This window comes from Azolla caroliniana, unplaced genomic scaffold (assembly GCF_043228905.1).
Source record: "Azolla caroliniana isolate FFs.n. ecotype wild unplaced genomic scaffold, voAzoCaro1.0.p SCAF_11, whole genome shotgun sequence".
Classification (NCBI taxonomy): Eukaryota; Viridiplantae; Streptophyta; class Polypodiopsida; order Salviniales; family Salviniaceae; genus Azolla; species Azolla caroliniana.
Genome location: NW_028230446.1, coordinates 8,967,802 through 8,974,639, shown reverse-complemented (window position 1 = coordinate 8,974,639; position 6,838 = coordinate 8,967,802). Strand labels below are relative to the sequence as shown.

At 38.0% G+C, this 6,838-nt stretch overlaps 1 pseudogene across 1 annotated transcript; it reads right to left on the bottom strand.

Moving 5' to 3' along the window:
* Positions 1 to 211: 211 nt before the first annotated feature.
* On the bottom strand, positions 212 to 5,264 carry LOC147857703 (putative protein S-acyltransferase 22; annotated as a pseudogene). Its single transcript, XR_015530509.1, has 11 exons — positions 5,134 to 5,264; positions 4,738 to 4,851; positions 4,218 to 4,550; positions 4,063 to 4,131; positions 3,902 to 3,973; positions 3,653 to 3,781; positions 3,493 to 3,573; positions 3,209 to 3,398; positions 1,525 to 1,535; positions 1,298 to 1,412; positions 212 to 1,164 (listed from the first exon to the last, which is right to left on the bottom strand). The product of XR_015530509.1 is annotated as a putative protein S-acyltransferase 22 (transcript).
* Positions 5,265 to 6,838: the final 1,574 nt, after the last annotated feature.

The following is a 6,838-nucleotide window of genomic DNA, read 5'->3' as shown; positions in this document are numbered from 1 at the left end:
GAGCTTCAATAAAGAGTTGTGCTAATTATCAAGGCTACTACCATAAACTAATCACCTTTATTTTTCTCATGTCATTTGCATTTGAAGTTGTATGGAATGGCATACCACATAATGATAATGCTAAGCAACACCCTATTAAAACTCTCTACCAAGGCGCCTCCCCTAATTGTTTACTAGTAGTGGAGCACCACTTCTAAAGATTTTGAACACAACACCTCAAAAACAAAGTTATTTTCTGTTTACAACATAATTTCACATTGCAGGTTTCTCCTATGTATTTTGCATTCTTAGTATCTCCTCCACAATTTGTATGAAACGTGATCTTCATGTTAGTTTGTTGTACTCTTTGTTTAATTTTTGAGAGGACACACCAGAGATTTCTTTCTCAAATGTGCTTTGGATAAATTTTAGACATAATGCAAGAAATGTTAATCCGGCCAACAAGAAGGCCATGTTCTTTTTCCATGTACATATATACATACAAGGGGCACCGTATAGTGTACATCAATCTAATTTTGATCGTAAGCCTGAAGTCTCCATCATCATTTGTGAGGGACACTTACTGCTCATACGTCCAGCTACTGCTGCTGCTCACTTCATCCTAACCCTATACATTTAGTTTTGGGTTTCTCAATATGCACTACCCATCCATAACATCCAAAGAGTGCATATTTTGTAGAGTTATATATTGGATGGAGGAGATGCAAATACTGGGGCAGTGGTGGTAGAGAAGGCATGGAGCTATGGCTGCTGCTTTGGTAATGCAGTCATGCTCATGGTCTCAACCTGGGAAGGCAGATTCCTTATAATCCCAGTAGTTGGATGTGTAATTGATGTATTGGAAGAGTCTCCAGGCAGCTTACCACGCTCATTCACTGCAAAATCATCATGGTGGAGAACTCCCTCTGAGGATCCTTTACTCCTATTTGAATATGGCTGGCTACTCATGTTTACACCCTCCAAAACCAGTTTTGGATTGGAAGAAACTGGTCTCAATATAGATGATTTTTTCTTGGCAATGCTTGCAAGACGTAAAACCTCATCTTTATTTAAAGTAGCCAAATTCCATGGGTCTAATTTCACTGGTTTTTTCTTACTATCCCTCGAGTTCCATTCTTTCATTGATAGATGACTTTCTGATGCAGCATCTTCCTGGGAAACATTTCAACCTCTCTCTCTCTCTCTCTCTCTCTCTCTCTCTCTCTCTCACACACACACACACATCTATGCTTTTGAGGTGAAGGATGGATGCACAAAGGATGTATATGATAAGAATAAGAGCGGGCTGGCCAAATACCAATTTATCCAGGAGATAATTGATGAGCATAGTTCTAGAGTATACAATGGCATAAATGCTCCCCAAGAGGAAGCCATAAATGCCTTTCTCCACACAATCAGCAATGCACCCAAACCTGGGATAGTTACACAAAATAGTTGGTATGATGAGGAATGTCATAATACAAGGTAATGCTGGCAAAGCGAAGTAGCTCAAGGAATTTGTATACGCAAACAAGCAAGAGCAACCTTCCAATGCCCTGTGAGGAAGAAGAGATGATACTTGAGTAAATTTAAAGAGATATGCACTAATACCTCTAGAAGAAAGAACTTTCTAGTTGTGTTATTAGGGAGTCGAATCTGAATATCAATATGTTTGTTATTGTACCCTTTTTTATGAAATACGAGGGAGATAGCATTGCATCTTTAAGCAAGGCGCCCACTACAGCAGGTAATGAAGTATGAGGACCGACGGTGCCTAGGACTTTTCTTACTAGAAATCAAGAGACAGAGGGATAAGTTGTTGAAGAACAATAATAAAGCCACACAAGCTCATCAACAAAGAACAATCAACACTTTCTCTAGCCCCATCACTTCTCATGCTACAAGTCAAAAAAGGGCTACACAAATGGACTCCCGACTAAAACATTGCCAAGTCAGTACAATAAATCGGGCAATAGCAATTCATCATGCACATAGGCCCCAGCCTCGTGGACCACGATCTCACCACCCTTTGGCATCAACAGATAATGGCCATTATCTCCTAGCATTTATGCACATGCTACCCTCACTTTGGAGTTTTCTCCATTCTAGATCAACCTATGCTAGAGATCTTTCAAAGACAAAAATTACAATATATCTTACTAGAGAAGCTTACGTGTATAGATGACAAGATTCTTTCATCACATCTTATTCTATTTCTATTTACGTTTTTACTTACATTTATTTCGATTCATTGTTCTCAAAGATGCCACAACATTTTCAGATGCAACTCTTGTTTGCTCTTATAGGCCATTTTGGTCTCTGAAAAGACATTAATATATCTTTCTTTCTTTAATATATAGCTCATTTTTGTACAGTGTGATAGGGCAGCTGTGAACTTCATCACATCAGCTAGAGATTCAGGTAGGCAGATATGCACGAATACCTCTAGAAAGAAAGAATTTTCCAATTAGTTTCAGCAAGGAGTGGAATCTGAAGAACACTATGTTATTCACTGTACTATCTTTTATGAAATAAGAGAGAGATACCATTGCCCCTTTAAACAAGGCTTTGGCCCACTATGCAAGGTAATGGAATATGAGGACCAATAGAGCGTAGGACTTTTCTTGCTAGAACTCAAGAGACACGGAAAAGTTGTTGAAGGACAATAGTACAACTACACAAGCTTATCCACAAAGAACAATCACAACTTTCTTTAGCCCCATTACTCCTACTGATGCTACAAGTCAATCAAGGGCTACACAAAGGGGCTTCCAACCAAGACATAATAAAGGGGTTACAATAGATCAGGCAATAGCAATTTGTCGTGCACGTAGGCCCCAGCCTCATAGACCATGATCTCACCACCCTTGTCATCAGCATATTAAGGTCATTATCTTCCACCATCGGACGTGCTTCCCTCGCTTTGGAGACCTCTCCATTCTGGATCAACCTATGCTAGAGATCTTTCGAAGACAAAGTCACAGTATATCTGACTTAAATCTTAAATGTGCAGATAACAAGATTCTTTGGTCTCTTTTATCTTATTTACTTTTATGTTTACTTAATAACATTTATTTTATTTTGATTTGCTGTTCTCAAAGATGAGACAACACTTACGTTGCAATCTTTTGTTTGGTCTTATAGGCCATTTTGGCCTCCCAAAAGAAGTTAATATATCTTTCTTTCTTTATCTCTCCTTCTCTCTCTCAATCCCTCTCCTCTGTCTTACCTCATTATCAATAAAAAGTCGGGGGGGGCGTGCACCAGGCCCGTCCATGTAAACCACCAATTGAGCTGCCACCACTTGTAATAGTTCCAATAGAGCTTATTGGGGAAGTAGCAAGACTATGGACAATGACACCTACTCCTTTAGGATCTTGCTCTCTCATTGCAACAATGTAATCATATGTCGTAATCCCCTGCCATATTATGATTGAGATATCTTACAGATTCATCCTTGAATGGAGGAAGTTCATGCTATGGATTTTAAATATTGCAAGTTCACAGCTTTACCTTCCTCATAAGTATGCTATGGAAGGACAAGAGTTGACAAAGTGGATAAGTTGCTGCCATTGAAAGAAATGTGCAGAATGCCTACAACAAAACCCACTTCATCTACTCAAACTTTTAAAGTAGGAGAATCCCATTAAATAACTTTCCTTCCAATGCTTACCAGTATTATAATGTAAGCCACAGATGAAAAACTGCTACCTAGTTTTAATAGGATGAGATTTTGGAAATAAGACAGCCTTAGGAAGTAATGCACCATTACCCATAATCCAACAGACCACTGTAGAATTAGCTGTAAAAGAATCCAAGGTAAAGATGTCTTACAACTTTCTTAACATTTTATATCAATATTTAATGTTACGTTCTAGCACACATACTGAAAACATCTGTGAATGACTAAATACTGAATTACCATTGCTATTGCTGAAACCATTAATGCCACAAACTCCTTGTAGTTTTTTTTCCCAATGCAGTTATTCAGCCACTGCATAATGCAATTCATGGATCAAAACTTCGTTGCCTGAGGAGAAAAATATTAATAACGTCATCATTTGGAAATCAAGAAGAACGCACTCGGCAGTGATGATCAAAACCACTGACACACTTATCACAGACTCTGCAGTGTTTGCTATCTGCGGAGATCTGCTTGACACAAATATAGAAAACATTTTGACGATGCAAAGAACCAGACCAGAAAACATATGCGAACCTCATGTGTAAACTTTTACCTCTACTTTGCATAAACTGCAGTAGAGCATGTCATCTTCACTGACAGGAGATTTGTGCTTTGAATTGCATAAGCATCTTTGAAATAAAACAAACATCATACAAGGAAACTGCGAAATTTCCTGGTGTGACTCAGTTGATTTATGCATGCTTTCGTCCTTTCTGTTTTCAATGTCAAGACATGTGGCTGATCTGGAGTTATCTAATACACGGCTATGCTCAGGATGGTTTCCACACGAATGTGATTTTCTGTTGCCGCAACCACTTGTGAGCAATCCATCATCAGCTGGATTTACTCCCACACACCAGACATACAGCACAAATACTAGAGAAACCTGATAAAAAGAAAGAAAATATCCATCACATGTGTCCAAACATTATTGCCAATACCAAGCATATGCATAGCTGGAATTATGGGTGAAGATATGCACACCTGCCTGCCCTAATAGAGAAGTGTGTTTTCAGAGAAAAACTAAAGGGTTTTGTTCTGTGACAGAAGTTTGCACTAAATATTTTACATACCGTAGGAGAATACAGGGCAAAAATTGCAATCTTCAGGACCGTGGATACAACGAAAGGGATGAAGAAGACATAGAAGGAAAACGCCAATGCCAGGAAGACCGATACTGCGACAATCTGCAAACAGTGGTTAGAAAATAGGTTCAGAATCCATCAATCAATCGGCACAGCCGTTTTGGTGGGAAGTGGTAAGACAAGGATCATCATTTCCTTCATTGCTAAATAATCAAATTAGTTTTGTCTGTTTGCATCTACTAGTGTGAACAGACAGATTTCTTACACAAATTTGAGAGAAGAAAAACTAAATGCCATCTTGAAGCTTTAGCTATTCAAGTCCATTGTTGCCAAAGGAAAGAAGAGGTAAACCCAAAAGAAAAAAGGGAAGAAATGGAGAGATACCTGTAGCGGATGGTAAGGGAGCTGCCAGCCATGGCGTCGCATGTTGCTCTCTGCTCATATGTGTGTGTACGTGTGTGTGTGCGTGCTGCGTGTGGATGGTGATGATACGAGAGTGTAATTGGGCGAGAATCTCTGTGTATCTCTATCTATCGATGGATGTGTCTGTCTATCTATCTATCTATCTATCTATATCTAATACATATGTGTGTCAGTTGTGGATGATTGATCGTATTAGTAATAATTTGGCGATGAAGATTGGTAATCCAAAGAACCACACCCACACACACACCCCACCCCTAATATGTACTACATACATACCCACTTCTGACATTGAAATGTGTGTTTGAGAGTGAGAGAGAGAGAGAGAGAGAGAGAGAGAGAGACGAGGTTATACTTTTATTTGTAGATTTATTTATTTATTTATTTATATGTACTTTGAAAAAACATTTGTGTCGTTGGCAATGTTTTGCGCCACTTTGTGCCCCAAATCCTTCCCCTTCCATGGCTAGTTTGGAATTTCAAGCCTCAATTATTCTTTGAGCGGAATAAAGCCCCACCCGTTGTATCTCCTATAAACTGAACATTGGGTAGGGTAATTTTCATATCAACATCTTTTTCAAATGTTGCTTCACGTGTCACACATCAACATTCTTGTGTACATTGCAACCATTCATCTATTTGGACTATTTTGATGCCTTTGATTGCTTGGTACATCGAGTGGAGGTGGGCATTCACGGACAATAATGTTTGAGGGGTCGTTTTAAAAGTTAGTTCAACCTTTCTCCCTTATTCCTTTCACCTAGTAGTTATATGAAAGGTTAGATATGACGAGTTCATATCTTATCATGATTCATACGAAAAGAGCTTGTCGGTATTCTACTTCTGAATGAACACTTTACCAAATTTGCACTATATTTGCCTTGCATATTAAGGTGAATATTGTTAAATTGAGGACCAATCACATACACAATATCTATCAATAGAAAGCAAGACTTTAACTTCTACTTTGTTCATATTTTACATAAAGCAAAGAAATGTGTCAAATACTTTCACTTCTTTAAATTTCAACAACATGAACTAAATTAGCATCATGTCATAACTTTATTTATGTAATGATTCACTGTAATAACCTTGACGTACTTATCATTATTTATGTAATGATTCAATTACTTTATATTTTCTCACTATTTATTTTTATATTTGTTGATCAAGAGTCATGATGCTTTTTCAAGCATGTGGATAGTATTGCTTCAACATTTGTATTACATGGTTTACACTTCTATATATTAACATGAATCTTGTCAAATATCGTGGCACAATCCTATTGTACAATCCTTTATTGCATTGTTGATATTCTATTAAGAGGCATTAATAATGTGATTATTCTAAATAGGAGCAAAACGATGTTGGCAAGTTCACACCACTTCATTCCGGTCCTTTTCAAGAAGGTCTTCATCCTCATGCTCAATGAAATTAGGTTCAATGTCTTCTCTTCTCTTGAACAACTTTATTTTTTTCTTGCAATCAGTGTCAGTGTCAGTATCTCAATCCCGCGTTTAGGTAGTAGGTAGCCTTATCAGTCTCCTTGCGTACTTCATAAGGCCCAAAGCACCGTTTTGTGAACTTCCTCAGTGTATTGTGCTGGTTCTCGAGGCTATTGTCCAATACTAATCTCCTTCTTGAATCTTTCATGGTCATAGTCTTT